Here is an 18,418-nt window from a genome sequence, read left to right as displayed (position 1 = left end):
ATTTGTCTAGAACATAAGGCCTAATTGACCTGGTCTTTTTTTATGATTTTGTTGGTCTTGTTGTTCTCATTTTTGTTGTTTACCACAGCACCATCAGAGTCTAAAAGGCATTCTGCCACACAGTAAATGCTACAGCAAAGCTTTACACCTGAGCATCATATAATAGGATTTTATCCTCCCAACTCTACTTCTGGTCCTTCTCCCTCAGTGTTTACTGCTGGGTTACAATGTATCACAAGAGTATTTCAGGAGATTTATGTATATTTATATTCTGTTCCTGTTCTACTTCAATCAAAGCATTTCATCATTATTAATCCTAGTGAACCTTAGTTGACTTACATTACTACAACAGCCTCAGGGACTAAACGTGAAGGTAGCATGTAGCAGTGACTTGAAGAACTGTTAATACCAGAAGGATGTTGTACAGTAATGACAGAATGAGTGAGCAAGAGAAGACTTACACTGCTCTAACAATGTTTTATTGTTCATTTGTGCCATGTACAGAATTTTTATGTAGCTATTTTTGTAACCCAGTCTTTTATTTTGTCTTATTAAGACTTCAGTGTGGCTGAGCAGTGGTGGTACATGTCTTTAATCCCAGCACTTGTGTGACAAAGGCAGGCATATTTCTGAGTTTGAGGTCAGCCTGGACTACAGAGTGAGTTCCTAGTAGGCAACCCATGGACTAACTGCCCCATTCTCTCACTCTATCAGTGCTCACCCACCCTATCACCACTCCTCTCCTCCTAATCTTCCAATCCAATTCCCCAACCAGGACAAAGACTCCTTACTCTACTAAAGACCACCCCAGTTGCCAGAAGTCCAGCTGCCAACTCAGGACACAAGGGCCAACAAAATCTAGCCATCTAATTGAGTAGAGACCCCCTAATCAACCACAAAATATTTCATGATAAAGTCAAATTTAAACAATAACTATCCACAAACCGAGCACTACAGAGGGTTCTAGAAGAAAATATCCAAGTCAAGGAGATTAACTATAACCATAAAGCTCATGAAATAAATAATCTCATAGCACCAAAACCAAAAGAAGGGGAAACACACACACACACACAAACACACACACACCAACACCAACATCATCAACAACAGCACCAAACAAACAAACAAACAAACAAAAACCCAGGCCTTGTAAATTGTTGGTCATTAATATTTCTCGATATCAATGGACTCAATTCCTAAATAAGAAGACACAGATTAACAGAATGGGTGCAAAAACAGGATCCATCCTTTGGCTGCATGCAAGAAATACTCTTCAGCAACAAAGATAGACAATATTTCACTGTTAAGGGCTGAAAATATATTTTTCAAGCAAAAAGAACATAAGCATCAGAAACAAGAAACCCAGTTCTCCCAGCACATCAAGTCCTGGATACCCCAACAAACCTACAAAGCAAGATTCAGATCTAAACTCTCATTTCATGAAGGACATTAAGAAGGGCATAAGTAACTCCTTTAAAGAGCTACAGGGGAATACAAGTAAAAAAAAGTAGAAGCCCTTAAGAAGGAAACACATAAATCCTGTAAAGAAAGACAGGAGAATGCAACTAAACAGGTCAAGAATTGAACAAAACCATCCAGGATCTAAAAATGGAAATAGAATCATTAAAGAAAACTCAAAGGAAGACAGCCCTGCAAATGGAAAACCTAGGAAAGAGAACAGGAGTCACAGATGCAAACATCACCAACAGAATACAAGAGATAGAAGAAAGAATCTCAGTGGCAGAAAATACAATAGAAGATATAGACACAACAGTCAAGGAAAATACAAAAGCAAAAAGCTCCTATCTTAAAATTTCTAAGAAATCCAGGACGCAATGAAAAGACTGAACCTGAGAATAATGGGTATAGAAGAGAGTGAAGATTCCCAATTCAAAGTGCAGCAAACATCTTCAACAAAATTATAGAAGAAAACTTTCCTAACCTAAAGAAGGAAATGCTCATAAACATACAAGAAGCATACAGAACACCAAGCAGATGGGAACAGAAAAGAAATTCCTCTCATCACCTAATAATTAAAATACCAAATGAACAGAATAAAGAATATTGAAAGCAGTAAGAGAAAAAGTAACATATAAAGGCACACCTATCAGAATTACACCAGACTTCTCAACAGAGACTCTAAAAGTCAGAAGCTCCTGGGCAGATGCCATATAGACCCTAAGAGAACAAAAATGCCCTCTCAGGCTACTATACCCAGCAAAACCCCCAATTACCATAGATAGAGAAACCAAGGTATTCCAAGACAAAACCAAATTTAAGCAATATCTTTCAACTAATCTAGCCCTACAGAGAATAATAAAAGGAAAAGTCCAACAGAAAGAGTAAAAGTACACCCAAGAAAAAGCAAGAAATTAATCTTTTCACAACAAACCCAAAAGAAGAGAAACACACAAACATAATTCCACCTCTAACAACAAAAATAACAGAAACCGACAATCATTGGTCCATAATATCTCTCAACATCAATTGTTGTGTCCAACCAGCAGATCACAGACCTGGGTTCTAGCCTGGAAAGGCATTTTGGAAACCTGGAAGAGAAGAAGGGCTAGGCTGCTCAAGATAAGGAAGGAACCAAGACAAGGCTCTCTGCTCAAGGTTCAATTTTTACTATTCCAGCACTCCGTTATGAAGGAAGGGGGAGGGGCCAGATTCCTGCCAAATAATCTAGGAGTAAGGTTGCAGATGAACATGTGATGGCTTCAGAACAGCAAATCGGCAAGCTCCACCCCTGAGCAAGCAGGTTTCAGGCTGGGGGAGGGGAGACTACATCTCCTCCCTGTTGTTAATAAAAAACAGAAAAGGCTAGCCTAAGGCAAAAAAAAATTTATCTCTGCTCAATAGTTCTGCCTGAATTCTTAGGGCTAAAGAAAAAAACCTGTCTCCGTGGGATTTCCTAACTTTTCTTATGGTAAACCGTATCTGGATAAGACTGTCCTTTCTGACCTAGTAAACAACTAACAGAATAGCCCTGAGCTGTAGGCTCTGACTTTATAATGCTAATTAGTGCTGAATAGGTAACTTCCTAGTTGAATTTTAAGTAGGACGTTGGAACCCTGGCGAAGGTTGACTGTACGGATTTGAAATGCACTTTATTATGATTAACACTGAGTGGATATTCCTCCGTATTTTTGGATGACAGGTGGGGAACAGGGAGAAGGGGTATGACCGGCTCCGTAGTACAAGGCCAATTGGCTTTTTTAGGGTGGGAGGCTGTGAAGGGCTTGCCCTTCCAACAGTACGGTCTCCAACCTCTCTCTCCCCTATTAATTAAGTTTAATAAGGCCATGCTTAACTGAGGTGACCAAATGATTCTCTCATCTGTAGATGAGTGGGCTTTTAACCTTGGCTTGTGTGGAAATTAACCCGATTCCTCCCATGGGTGCTGTCACGACCCACACCTGTGGCTCTTGGTATCTTTTGGGGAGGGGAGGCAGAGCCTTGGATATTTTTGATTGTAACTGGAAATAGATACCAACCTCCATCCAAACCGGGTGATTCACACAGGGAACTCAGAAATGGTCAAACTGGACCTTCCGCTGCAGTAAATCTCTGCACTAAGCGATACCCATACCGTATTCTTATGATGAAGAAACAGTATGCACAATTCTGAGTATTGTGCAGCTCCTAAAGGAGAATTGTCAACCTCAGATTTAGCAAGGCCTAGACAAGAATTATGTCCTTAGTAACACCACGGTTTGTGGCTAAAATAGGAGCTGGAAGTCATCCTCCTCATCTCTGTTATTCTCACAGCCTGAGGAACTAAGGGGACCTTGCAGAAACAGCAAGGGTGAAAAACCAGAGGCCAGCTAAGGGATTAAGCCTGTCTATCAGAATAAAAACCAATCTCTTCTAGTATTAGAAATATCTGCCTTTCTAGCTAAGCCTAGATCTCAAATCAGACCCAAAGTCACAAAACGTGCTGAAATGAAAATAGTAGCTGCCTCCTGTATGCTCTAGGGGGCAGGGATGCACGCCAGCTGCGGTTCAGCTGGAGGATGTTGATTGACCTGCTTGAAAAAAACAAGATCTAGCCAATGAGAAAGTAGCAATGCAAATCTTCTTTTGGGGAAGTCCAGGTACTTTATTCAGTTGCAAATTAGCAACATTTAAGCTCAGAAGGCCAGAGACTCTCTGAAAGTAGGGGATGTGCTCTGAATTAACTTTGTTAGGTAATTAAGAATATAGGAATCTCTAATATTGGACTGAATATTAGGCCAGTCTAAGATTGAGTTAGAATGACTGGTCACACTGAAGAAAAGAGAAAAATCATTCTGACTCTATTAAATGACTAATCTCATGAAGTCAGAATATACAGTCTTGATGTACTATTGCCATAAAGTTAAAAGGCTAGAAGCTAATCTAAACTGGAAAAATGGCAAGCAAGGATGGATCTAAAACATGAATCTAATTTAGTTTCTTAGTCATTTCAATCAGGACACTGAGTCAACTTACCTGCCAGCTCATCACACGAATTAACCAATATGCTTTTGCAGCGTTCTGTGGAGAGAACTTGTTTTCCCTTTCCTAATAAGGTAGCTGATTTAGGATCAATCTATAAGCCAATAAGTAGATCCTTTTAAGATACTATAAAGCATTTATTAAATTCTTGACATTTAAATCTCAAATTTTGAGAATATAGGTATGATTTAAATAGTGTGCATGCAAATGCACTAAATAGTATGTACGGGGATACAATTTCTCTCCTTTTTGTCTTTTAAGAAGTTAAAGTTTTAAAGTTTCACAATATCTAACATTTTGAATTAATAACTTGTTGACAAAACATTTTAAATACTTGGATGTAAAGGAGCAGTGACTAATGCACTTTCAATCATTTTTCTTAAGGAGCGGTTGTAACTAGAAAGCTTGAAAAGTTATTAAGAGTCACATGTGCATGATTTATTTACTTATTAACTAGAATTTAGAGCATTTATTTATAGCAATTATTAACTAAAAGTCCTCTAGAATTAACATTATTATGTGGAAACAAGTAGTAACTGAGGACACTAAAAAGAAAGAATTATACATGCACAATTTTTAAGAATAATAAATATTGTCTTAAACCATAACTGCTCTGAATATATAAAGAATGAGGTTATATATCTAACCTATTTTATATGGATGGCCTTTGGACCTTCTGAGATGTAAATTTATCCTGGCATTATTTTAAAAATGTCCAGGCAATTAGGACAATTTAATAAATGTCTAAAAACCGTCTTTTTTAAAAATTAGGTATTTTCCCCATTTACATTTCCAATGCTATCCCAAAAGTCCCCCATACCCTCCCCTCAACCCCCCCACCCACCCACCCACTCCCACTTTTTGGCCCTGGCGTTCCCCTGTACTGGGTCATATAAAGTTTGCAAGTCCAATGGGCCTCTCTTTCCAGTGATGGCCGACTAGGCCATCTTTTGATACATATGCAGCTAGAGTCAAGAGCTCTGGGGAACTGGTTAGTTCATAATGGTGTCCCACCTATAGGGTTGCAGATCCCTTTAGCTCCTTTGGTATTTTCTCTAGCTCCTCCATTGGGGGCCCAGTGATCCGTCCAATAGATGACTGTGAGCATCCACTTCTGTGTTTGCTAGGCCCTGGTGTAGTCTGACTAGAGACCGCTATATCAGGGTCCTATCAGCAAAATCTTGCTAGTGTATGCAATGGTGTCAGCATTTAGAGGCTGATTATAGGATGGATCCCTGGATACGGCAGTCTCTAGATGGTCCATCCTTTTGTCTCAGCTCCAAACATTGTTTCTGTAACTACTTCCATGGGAATTTTGTTCCCAATTCTAAGAAGGGTCAAAGTGTCCACACTTTGGTCTTTGTTCTTCTTGAGTTTGATGTGTTTTGCAAATTGTAACTTATATCTTGGGTATTATAAGTTTCTGGGCTAATATCCACTTATTAGTGAGTACATATCATTTGAGTTCTTTTGTGATTGGGTTACCACACTCAGGAGAATGCCCTCCAGGTCCAACCATTTGCCTAGGAATTTCATAAATTCATTGTTTTTAATAGCTGAGTAGAACTCCATTGTGTAAATGTACCACATTTTTTTGTATCCATTCCTCTGTTGAGGGACATCTGGGTTCTTTCCAGCTTCTGGCTATTATAAATAAAACTGCTATGAACATAGTGGAGCATGTGTCCTTCTTACCGGTTGGGACATCTTCGGGATATATGCCCAGGAGAGGTATTGCGGGATCCTCCGGTAGTACCATGTCCAATTTTCTGAGAAACCGCCAGACTGATGTCCAGAGTGGTTGTACAAGCTTGCAATCTCACCAACAGTGGAGGAGTGTTCCTCTTTGTCCACATCCTAGCCAGCATGTGCTGTCACCTGAATTTTTTATCTTAGCCATTCTGACTGGTGTGAGATGGAATCTCAGGGTTGTTTTGATTTGCATTTCCCTGATGATTAAGGATGCTGAACATTTTTTCAGGTGTTTCTCAGCCATTCAGTATTCCTCAGGTGAGAATTCTTTGTTTAGCTCTGAGCTCCATTTTTTAATGGGGTTATTTGATTTTCTGGAGTCCACCTTCTTGAGTTCTTTATATATATTGGATATTAGTCCTCTATCTGGTTTAGGATAGGTAAAGATCCTTTCCAAATCTATTGGTGGCCTTTTTGTCTTATTGATGGTGTCTTTTGCCTTACAGAAGCTTTGCAGTTTCAGGAGGTCCCATTTGTCAATTCTCGATCTTACAGCACAAGCCATTGCTGTTCTATTCAGGAATTTTTCCCCTGTGCCTTTCTCCTCTATAAGTTTCACTGTCTCTGGTTTTATGTGGAGCACCTTGATCCACTTAGATTTGACCTTAGTACAAGGAGATAGGAATGAATCAATTCCCATTCTTCTACATGATAACCACCATTTGTGCTAGCACCATTTGTTGAAAATGCTGTCTTTTTTCCACTGGATGGTTTTAATATTCTATCTCTATTTAGTGCATTTGTTGTTCCGATTATTATGTGTCAGGAGGAATTTCTTCTCTGGACCAGTCTATTTGGAGTTGTGTAGGCTTCTTGTATGTTCATGGGCATCTCTTTCTTTAGGTTTGGGAAGTTTTCTTCTATAATTTTGTTGAAGATATTTGCTGGCCCTTTGAGTTGAAAATCTTCATTCTCATCTGCTCCTATTATCCGTAGGTTTGGTCTTCTCCTTGTGTCCTGGATTTCCTGGATGTTTTAAGTTAGGATCTTTTTGCATTTTGTATTTTCTTTGATTGTTGTGCCGATGTTCTCTATGGAATCTTCTGCACCTGAAATTCTCTCTTCCATCTCTTTCTTTTTGTTGCTGATACTGCATCTATAGTTCCAGATTTCTTTCCTAGATTTTCTATCTCCAGTGTTTCCTCACTTTGGGTTTGCTTTATAGTGTCTACTTCCCTTTTTAGGTCTTGGATGGTTTTATTCAATTCCATCACCTGTTTGGTTGTGTTTTCTTGCAATACTTTAAGGGATTTTTGTGCTTCCTCTTTAAGATCTTCTACCTGTTTAGCAGTGTTCTCCTGTATTTCTTTAAGTGAGTTATTAAAGTCCTTCTTGATGTCCTCTACCATCATCATGAGATATGCTTTTAAATCTGGGTCTAGTTTTTTGCGTGTGTTGGGGTGCCCAGGACTGGGTGGGGTGGGAGTGCTGCATTCTGATGATGGTGAGTGTTCTTGGTTTCTGTTAGTAAGATTCTTACATTTGCCTTTTGCCATCTGGTACTCTCTGGAGTTAGTTGTTGTCGTTGTCTCTGGTTAGATCTTGTTCCTCAGGTGATTATGTTAGCCTCTATCAGCAGATCTGTGAGACTAGCTCTCTCCTGAGTTTCAGTGTTCAGAGTACTCTCTTGCAGGGAAGGTGTCCAGATATCTGGTGTTTGAGCCTGCCTCCTGGCAGAAGTTGTGATCCACTCACAGAGCTCTTAAGATCCCATGGAAGGTCCTGTGTATACCTCACAGGTGTCTTCAGACTCCACGCCCAAGGTACCCCTGTGCTGGCGTGGACCGGAAGGGACTTGTGCCTCTGATCAGGCCCGGTTTTCTGCATAAGCAATTGCAAATTTGAGAATTAATAGTATCTGAGGGACGAATAATCTTAAGCAATTGTGAGCTCAGAGATACAGCATTGACTATTAGTATACAAATTCAGGTTTGATTGTTTAGCATTTTAAAACACCATCTACAACACACAACTAGATTATTTGTGCTGAAACAGGGGGAACTTAAGAGACTAAGCATGTGATCTAATTTACATTTACTTATGTCTCATATTGGGGTTGTTATTAAACACAATAATTGGGATGTAGGCATGTGTGAATTCTGTCCCTGCTACCACAGCTGCTTTTGTTATCACTGCCACCACCTTGGCCTTTATTTCAGGCTAGAAAACTTAAACAAGGGTGGTGGAGCACCCCGGGCCTTAGTGGGAAAAATATGACTACCCTGAAAATATGGCTACTCTGGTCGGGACACGTGGAGTCTTGGGGCAAATGTGAGCACCTGAGTTTATTGTAGGACTGCCTGCCTATGGCGGCCTCTTGCAGTACTATAGCTCTGGGAAACTCTGTCTCAAGGCCCCGCCCCATAGCAGCCAGCAGCTAGTTGGGCCCACATGGGCCAACCATCAGCTGGGAGGATGAGAAAAATGACTTTACAATAATGTTTTTTCTGGCCAAAGAATTGTCTTGGACACAGCTAATATTTAATTACCAATGAATATAATTAATAACAATTATAAAAGCTTTCTTTATTTTTTGTAAAACCTTTGTAGTAAACGAAAACCCTAAATAATAAAAGGATATTGTTTCTGAATCTTTTGGGTGAGAGCAAGGATTTAAGATAAACTTCCCTTGAGAAGCATTTGTTAATAAAATACTTTCCAGTTAGGAAACAATATATACTGAAAGATTTAAACTTTTTGCTTCTTGTATTGAAGCAGACAATAAAAATTTTTTACATATTATGAAGCCCTGTTAGCCATACAGAGAGGCAAAATTATCTAGTAATCACCAGTTCACTAAAAGCAAAACTCTGAATTTAAGCATTATTCTAAACATTTGAATAGATCTGCAACACTGTTAAAAAGAAATTTTCTTGAACACAGGGAAAAACTTTTTCAGGCACTGTTTAGAAAACACAAGAATGCCACAAGCCGCTCTGGGGCTCCCCTGAGCCCTGCATTAACTCAATCATAAAATATTTTTTAATCTGAGCATCTTGGCCCTCCTGCAATAAGGACCGATTCTAGAGGAACAATTTAACTGTCTATACCTCTAATTTTTGATACTCTTTTTTAAGATGACTTACAGTTAAAACGTTCTTCACAATCTTAGTGTTGTGAAAAAATTGCCCATACTGCAATTTCCTGCCGGGCAGCAACTATAGACAAACTAATTGTTTGAGGGTCTAATCTATGCACAAAGACAAACATAGCTAGATAACTCTGTCACAGTTTTATATGAAGTGAGCTGTATTAGTGCTCTCATAAGATTACTCTTGTAATAATCTTAATTAACAATATATGGGTGAGTAGAAAATCTTAAATTTGCAATCAAACTGCAAGGTGCAGTCAATGGAACACTGGCAGTTTTAACCCTAATTTTCAAGTTTCTTTTGCAATGTTAGGATAATATCTACAACCTTGGGAAAGCAAAACCCAAGTTTAAAACAATTTATCATCTTTAAAATCAATATTAGAAGCATTACTATCATATTACAAAGTTTGGCTGCCAATTAATACCTATGAATACATGCAAGCTTTAATGTTTTAATAAAGAGGCATTGCTTTAAATCTTATCTTAAATTTTACTTTTTAGGATAGGAACCACATTAATTATTATCTAAACTAGAAATATCTTTAGAGACCCAGCCTCTTGGCCTGCCTTATGCCACATGTCAGAAGGACTTTAAACTTGAGTTATCAAATTTAAGACTAACCATCTGTAGCAATGTAACAATTATTAATCTTAACCAACAATTTATGAGCTGAATATGAAAACACACAGAGCACATTACCAATAAAAAGGAACCACATGAAGCAGTTACATTTAGACCAATCAGAAAATATTAATTTTTCTAGCTACAATCATAGAATAAAAGGCCCTTTATCATTTGTCAAACACATTAATCACGAACCATTTATCAACTTTTTTACCCTGATACTAAGAGTCTGTAGGCTTGCCCTTTTTTCCTAAAACGAACAGTTTTTCCAGCAGGGACCCTCCTGCCATGTGTCTGATTCCTGGTTGAAGCACGTGGCAGCTCTCGGCTTTGCAGATCAAGTATTTTACACCATCTTTATTATCCAACATAAAACATAGAACATTCATTCATACAGACTGGACACGAACATACATGAATTGAACACGTGAACAGATTGGTGCACCAGACATTAGACAAGACACAAAAGGGGACAGAGTACTTCTGCTATAAGGCCCAGAGAGAACAAAGCATGGCACTCCTGAAATTTCTCTCTGCTTTTTGGGACATTTTCCTCCCTTGTGATGCAGTTTTTTGGTTTTTTTTAACTGCAGCAATCCGCCTGATTATAAATTTCCTTTTAATAAACCCTTTCTTTCCTCATGCCTAAAAATGTAGCTTCTGAGAGCTACAGCTAACCACCTGTTACAGTTACCAGCTCCTATTAAGCTTCACTGCTGAACCTAAGTGAATTAGTGCTCAGGTTTAACACTGTTTCAACTTAGCCCATACCGACCTTCTCTGGTATGAATTTCCTTTAATTATTTTCTTCTTCTATGGAGCTCCAAACCAGCAGTGCTTCTTCCAAAAGTTCTTTGCTGTTTCTCAGTCCCGCGTTGGTTCGCCAAATGTTGTGTCCGGCCAGCAGATCACAGACCTGGGTTCTAGCCTGAAAAGGCATTTTGGAAACCTGGAAGAGAAGAAGGGCTAGGCTGCGTGAGATAAGGAAGGAACCAAGACAAGGCTCTCTGCTCAAGGTTCAATTTTTACTATTCCAGCACTCCGTTATGAAGGAAGGGGGAAGGGCCCGATTCCCCCCAAATAATCTAGGAGTAAGGTTGCAGGTAAACACGTGATGGCTTCGGAACAGCAAAGTGGCAAGCTCCAGCTGTGGGCGTGGCAGAACAATTGAGTGGCAAGCTCCACCCCTGAGCAAACAGGTTTCAGGCTGGGGGTGGGGAGACTACAATCAATGGACTCAATTAACCATTAAAAAGACATAGACTAGCAGATTGGATACATAAACAGGATCCAGCATTTTGCTGCATACAAAAAACACACCTCACACACAAAGACAGATATTAACTCAAAGAAAAGGGATGGGAAAAAATTGTCCAAGCAAATGGTCCCAAGAAACAACCTTGAGTAGCCATTCTAATATCTAAGAAAAAAACACTTTCACCCAAAATTTGTCAAAAAAGATGGGGAAGGACACTACTCCTTTGGCTACCCTGATGGAGATACTCATCAAACGAAAAATCCACCAAGATGAACTCTTAATTCTAAATATCTGTGCCGCAAATGCAAGAGCACCCACATTTGTAAAATAAATAAATAAATAAAGATTACTAAAGCTCGAAGCACACATTGAACCCCACACAATAATAGTGGGGATATTTCAACACCCCCCTCTCACCAATGGATAGATCATGGAAACAGAAAGTAAACAGAGACACAGTGAAACTAAAAGAAATTATGAACCAAATGGATTTAATATATATTTACAGAACATTTCACCCTAAAACAAAGGAATGTACCTCCTTCTCAGCATATCTTGATACCTTCTCAAAAATCGACCATACACATGGACACAAAACAAACCTCAATAGATACAAGAACATTGACTTACCCCATGTATTCTATTGGACCACCATGGAATAGGGCTGGTCTTCAATAGCAACAAAAACAACAGAAAGCCCACATACATATGGAAGCTGAACAACTATTTATTCAATGATAACTTGGTCAGGGAAAAAAACAATGAAAGCAGTGCTAAGAGGAAAACTCATAGTTCTGAGTGCTCCCATTTTAAAAAAAAAAAATGGAGAAATCATACTCTAGCAGCTTAACAGCACATCTGAAAACTGTAGAATAAAAAGAAGCAAATAGACCCAAGAGGAGTATTTGGCAAGAAATAAAACTTGGGGTGGAAATCAACCAAACAGAAACAAAAAGAACTATACAAAGAATCAACAAAACTAGGATCTGGTTCTTAGAGAAAATCAACAAGATAGATAAAGCCTTAGCCAGACTAACCAGAGGGGGCCAAGACAATATCCAAATTAACAAAATTAGGAATGAAAAGGGAGACATAAAAACAAAACAGGAGGAAAACCAAAACATCATCAGATCCTACTACAAAGGGCTATACTCAACAAAACTGGAAAATCTGAATGAAATGGATGATTTCTAAACAGATACCAGGTACAAAAGTTAAATCAGGATCAGATAAACCATCTAAACAGCCCATAACCCCCAAGGAAATAGAAGCAGTCACTAGAGGTCTTTCAGCCAAAAACACACACACCAAAAAAAAAAAAAAAAGGCCCAGGGACAGATGGTTTTAGTGCAGAACTCTATCAGACCTTCAAAGGAGATTTAATACACATACTCCTCAAACTATTCCACGAAATACAAACAGAAGGAACACTACCCAATTTGTTCTATGAAGCCACAGTTACACTGATACCTAAACCACAAAAACACCCAACAAAGAAAGAACACTATAGACCAAATTCCCTTATGAATATAGATGCAAAAATACTCAATGAAATTATCACAAACCAAATTTAAGAACACATCAAAGTGATCATCCACCATTATCAAGTAGGCTTCATCCCAGGAATGTAGGGACGATTCAATATATGGAAATACATCTATGTAATCCACTATATATACAAACTCAAAGAAAAAAAAACACATGATCATCTCATTAGATGCCAAATAAGCCTTCGACAAAATACAACACACATTCATGTTAAAAGTATTGGCGATATCAGGAATTCATGGTGTGTACCTAACTATAATAAAAGCAATATACAGCAAAACAATAGACACCATCACACTAAATGGAAAGAGACTCAAAGAATCCCATTAAAATCAGGGACAACACAAGGCTGCCCACTCTCTCCCTACCTATTCGATATAGTACTTGAGGTTCTAGCCAGAGCAATTAAATAACAAAAAGAGATCAAATTGGTACAAATTGGGAGGGAGTAAGTCAAGATATCACTTTTTGCAAATGATATGATAGTATACATAAGCGACTCCAAAAATTCTACCAGGGAGCTCCTACAGCTGATAAACAACTTCAGCCAAGTGGCTGGATATAAAATTAACTCTAACAAATCAGTAGCCTTTCTCTACTCAAAGGATAAAAGGGCTAAGAAAAAAATTAGGGAAACAACACTCTTCACAATATTTACAAATAATATAAAATGTCTTGGTCTGACTCTAACCAAGCAAGTAAAAGATCTGTATGTCAAGAACTTCAAATCCCTGAAAAAAGAAATCAAAGAAGTCCTCAGAAGATGGAAAGATCTCCCTTGCTCACGGATTAGCAGGATTAATATAGTAAAAATGGCCATATTACCAAAAGCAGATACAATGCAATCACCATCAAAATTCCAACTCAATTCTTCATAGATAGAAAGACCAATTTGCAAATTCATTTGGAATAACAAAAAAACCTAGGATAGGGAAAACTATTCTTAGCAATAAAAGAATTTTTTGGAGAACCACCATCCCTGACCTCAAGCTATACTATAGAACAATAGTGATAAAAAAAAAACCTACATATTATTGGTACATAGACAGGCAAGTAGATTAATGGAATACAATTGAAGACCCAGAAATGAACCTATACAACTATGGTCACTTGATCTTTGACAAAGAAGCTAAAACCATCCAGTGGAAAAAAGACAGCATTTTAAACAAATGGTGCCACTTCAACTGGCGATTAACATGTAGAAGAATGCAAATTGATCCATTCTTATCTCCTTGTACAAAACTCAAGTCCAAGTGGATCAAGGACCTCGACATTAATCCAGATGTGCTGGATCTAATAGAAGAGAAAGAGGGGAAAGCCTTGGATACTTGGACACAGGGGAAAACTTCCTGAACAGAACACCAACGGCTTGTGCTTCAACAGCAACAATGGACAAATAGGACCTCATAAAATTGAAAGTTTCTGTAAAGCAAAGGACACTGTCAATAGGACAAAACAGCAACCCACAGATTGGGGAAAAAAAAAAAAAAAAAACCTTTACCAACCCTACATCTGATAGAGGGCTAATATCCAATATATAAAAAGAACTCAAGAATCAAATAACCCTATTAAAAAGTGGAATACAAAAATAAATAGAGAATTATCAACCAAGGGATCTCAAAGGCTGAGAAGCACTTAAATGTTCAATATCCTTAGTCATCAGGGAAATGCAAATCAAAATGACCCTGAAATTCTACTTCATACCAATCAGAATGGCAGGTGACAGAAGATTTTGGCAAGGATGTGGAGAAAGAGAAACATTCCTCCATTGGTGGTGAACTGCAAGCTGGTAAAACCACATTGGAAATCAGTCTGGCAGTTCCTCAGAAAATTGAAAATTGTTCTACCTTAAGACCCAGCTATACCACTCCTAGGCATATACCCAAAAGATGCTCCAACATATAACAAGGACACATGTTCCACTATGTTCATAGCAGGATTATTTATAGAACCAGGAAGCTGGAAACAACCCAGATGTCCCTCTGAAAGAAAGAAAACTAAATTCAAGATTTCAAAGCCCTAGCCAGAAAGTTTATTCAAGGTCCATGACTCATGCGGCTTGCTAGTTAGGAGGGCTTTTTGGGCTTAAAGCAAAGAACAAAGGCTGTAAAGTCATCCCAGGAACCAACTAGCCATAAAGATAGGGAAGACATACAAGAATGTCTGGACTGGCCCAGCACCTCCCTATCTCCCACCCTTCTGACCTAAGTTAAATGTTAACCAGATGCTCTGCTGTTACCTCGATCTGCATGTACAGTCTGCTGATATTTAAATGAACCAATCATGTGAAACCGCACCAATTCCTCCCTGCTGATGTTTAAATGAACCAATGATGTGAAATTGCGCCAATTCCTCCCCCAGCCCCAGATCCTTTTCTTTAAAAACCCCTAGCTTCAAGCCTTGTGGTCGAATCCACTGTCTCCTGCATGAGATATGTTTCGACCCAGAGCTCCGCCATTAAATTACCTCGTGTATTTACATCAAGATGGTCTTTTCATTATTCTTTGGGTGCATGCCGAATCGAGAATTGAGTGGGGGTTTCCCCACTAGGTTCTTTCATTTGGAGGTTCCACTGAGATCTGCATGACACCCAGGAACCCCGAAAGACCCCTTGGAGGTACGTTTGTTTGTGTGAGTCTTACATGTTGTCTGTTGTCTAAGTGTGGCACCGCTGAATTTGTGTCATGGTTTTTCATTCTTAGATTGTTTGTGTGAGTCTTACATGTTGTCTGTTGTCTAAGTGTAGCACTGCTGAATTTGTGTCTTGGTTTTTCAGTTCTGAGATTGTGGGTTCGAGTCCCACCTCGTGTCTTGGTTTTACAGTTCTGGGATTGTGGGTTCGAGTCCTGCATGGGTTCCCAGTTCTGATATTCTGTATTCTGGCAGCTGCCACTGTGGACCATAAGGACCCAGTAGCTGCAGGAAGGAGATGTCCAGAAGGCCCTGCAAGCTGCGACCCTGGAAGACGTTCCAAAATTGACCTTGGAGGAAATACCCAGGGTGAGGGTCAGTCAAGAAGGACTGACTGTCATCTGTCAGAGCGAGGAACAAGTGTGCTTAGATATACTGTTTTGTTTTGTTTTGTTTTTCTCTGTTACTGTCTTGTTTCTGTTTGTGGTTTTCGTCATGGGACAAACTGTGTTGACCCTTTGTCTCTGACTGTGGACTTGGACTGACATTGGGACAGAATTTGTCAGTGATAGTTAAGAAAAACAACTCAGCACTGTTTTCCTGCGGACGGGCCTGCTTCCCTGCGCACACCCCTGACTACTCGGAGGAGCTCCAGGATGCAGCCACAAGGCCGGACTGGAGACTTCTGGCTTCGGTGGCAGTGGCGCACAGCTAGGGCCTTGGCGGAGCAGCGCACGACTAGAGCCTGGTGCAAAACAGCACACAAACCTTCCAGTCACCTGCTGTTCACTTCTGGGTTCTACAGGCACAGTGGTGGCAGAGGCCGGCTGTGCCCCGGCGAGCGAGTCGTGAGACGCTGATGGCGAGTGTGGGCGCTGCTGAGGCAAGGTGCCATGCTGGAAACCGCGGCCCAGGGGGGAACACCGACGTGGAGGTTTCCCCAGGACTCCCGCCCCACCACCACCATGCATTTCACCACCTGCAGGACAGGCAAGAAAAAGAAGAGGGCTGAGGCCCGCGGGGTCCCACACCAGCCCTGCCTGTCTCCCTAGAGCAGCCTCGATGCCTGCCACAGCTGGGGAGGGGCCGACTCTGCCGCCATCCTCCCCCAAATGTCTGCCCCCCCCGGGGGGGCCTGCTGGTTCCTTCCACTCCCAGGAGCCCACACCATGAGCAGACCTCCCTTATGGTTCCTTCCACTCCCAGGAGCCTGACCCCATGCCCCACCTCCACGGGATGGACAGATGAGAAGAAAAGGAAGACACTGTGGGAGTGGCCGGACAAGAGCGTCTCAGGTTCCCTGGCTGCTTCTCTTCCCCATTCCCTGCATCCCGTCTCTTGTTAACAGAAAAAGTGCTTTCACTTTGAGATATAAGTGGCCCAGTGCAGCCAGCTGTGAGAGCTGCGCTCCTTTCCCTGCCCCACATGTTTTCTCTTCTAGGGAGGCCCCGCCCTAAGCTGCTAACCAACGAGGGAGACATCCGCCCAATTAAAACTTCTGTCCCAGGTAAGGAGCACCTACGAGTCTAATCACCAGGCTCTGACAAATGTGTATAGAGGTCTAGAAATGGGTGAGCTTAGACTGTAAGGAAGAGCAAAGCTTCAGCAGACTCAGGAGAGATAGATGACAGTGAAAATAGAGATGAAAAAGATTAGAGAGGTCTGAGATGAGAAACAAACCCTGAATGAGAAATATTTAGAATAGAACCAGTAAGTAAGAGGCAGAGAAGGTGTATTAGGAGAGAAGAGAGAGAGAGAGGGAGAGAGAGAGGGAGAGAGAGAGGGAGAGGGAGAGGGAGAGGGAGAGGGAGAGGGAGAGGGAGAGGGAGAGGGAGAGGGAGAGGGAGAGGGAGAGGGAGAGGGAGAGGGAGAGGGAGAGGGAGAGGGAGAGGGAGAGGGAGAGGGAGAGGGAGAGGGAGAGGGAGAGGGAGAGGGAGAGGGAGAGAGACAGAAGAAAGAGAAGACAAGAGAGATCATAGACAAGAGAGAAATTTGACTAGAATTTTGGCCACAGTGATAAGAAAAAAAAAAAAAAAAGACAAGATCTAGAGAGGAAATCTGGACAACAAAAGACAGAGCCTCAGCTAAAAAGGCTCAGCTGTGTCAGACTGAAGTTACTTATTTGAAATACAGCCTTTGAGGTGGGAAACAGTGGCTAAAAGAAGCCAGGAAAAGACTGTAACTACACCAAGGCAAGTAAGAGAATTCTTGAGCACTGCTGGCTTCTACAGGCTCTGGATACCTGGGCTGGCGACCTTAGCTGCCCTATTGTACCCCCTACCCAAGGAAGGGGAAATGTTTGTGTGGACCCCAGACCACCAGAAAGCCTTTAAAGAAATAAAAAAGGCCCTACTGATGGCCAGCCTTTGCCTGACATAACCAAGCCTTTCACTCTTTATGTGGAAGAGAGGTCAGGGGTCGCCAAAAGAGTCCTTACTCAGACTTTGGGACTTTGAAAAAGGCCAGTGGCTTACCTACCAAAGAAGTTAGACCGTGCTGCCAGCGGGTGGGTTTCTTGCCTGAAAGCTATTGCTGCCATAGCTCTGCTTGTCAAGGATGCTGATAAGCTCACTCTAGGACAGCAAATAACTGCAGTGGCACCTCACACTCTTGAAAGCATTATCTGAAAGCCCCCTGACTGATAGATAATGACCAACGCTCCTGTGACACATTATCAGAGCGTTTTTTGTTGACTGAACAAGTGACCTTCGCTCCCCCTGCTGTCCTCAATCTCGCTACCCTACTGACTGAGACTTCACCTACTCATCACTGTGCTGACATTCTGGCAGAAGAAACTGGTACTCGAAATGATCTGAAGGATCAGATCAGCCTTGGCCTGAGAGTTCGAGCTGGTACCTGGATAGCAGTAGCCTCGAGATTGAAGGTAAACAGAAGGCAGGAATAGCAGTACAGTGGTGGACAGAAAGCAAGTGATATAAGCCAGCAGCCTCTCTGAAGGGACATCGGCCCAGAAAGCTGAACTTGTGACTTTGATATAAGCTCTCTAAATGGCAAAAGAAAAGTCTACACT

The sequence above is a fragment of the Mus caroli genome, unplaced genomic scaffold (genome assembly GCF_978045245.1).
Source record: "Mus caroli unplaced genomic scaffold, Mus_caroli_1 scaffold_3, whole genome shotgun sequence".
Taxonomy (NCBI): Eukaryota; Metazoa; Chordata; class Mammalia; order Rodentia; family Muridae; genus Mus; species Mus caroli.
Note: the sequence above shows the minus strand (reverse complement) of the source record.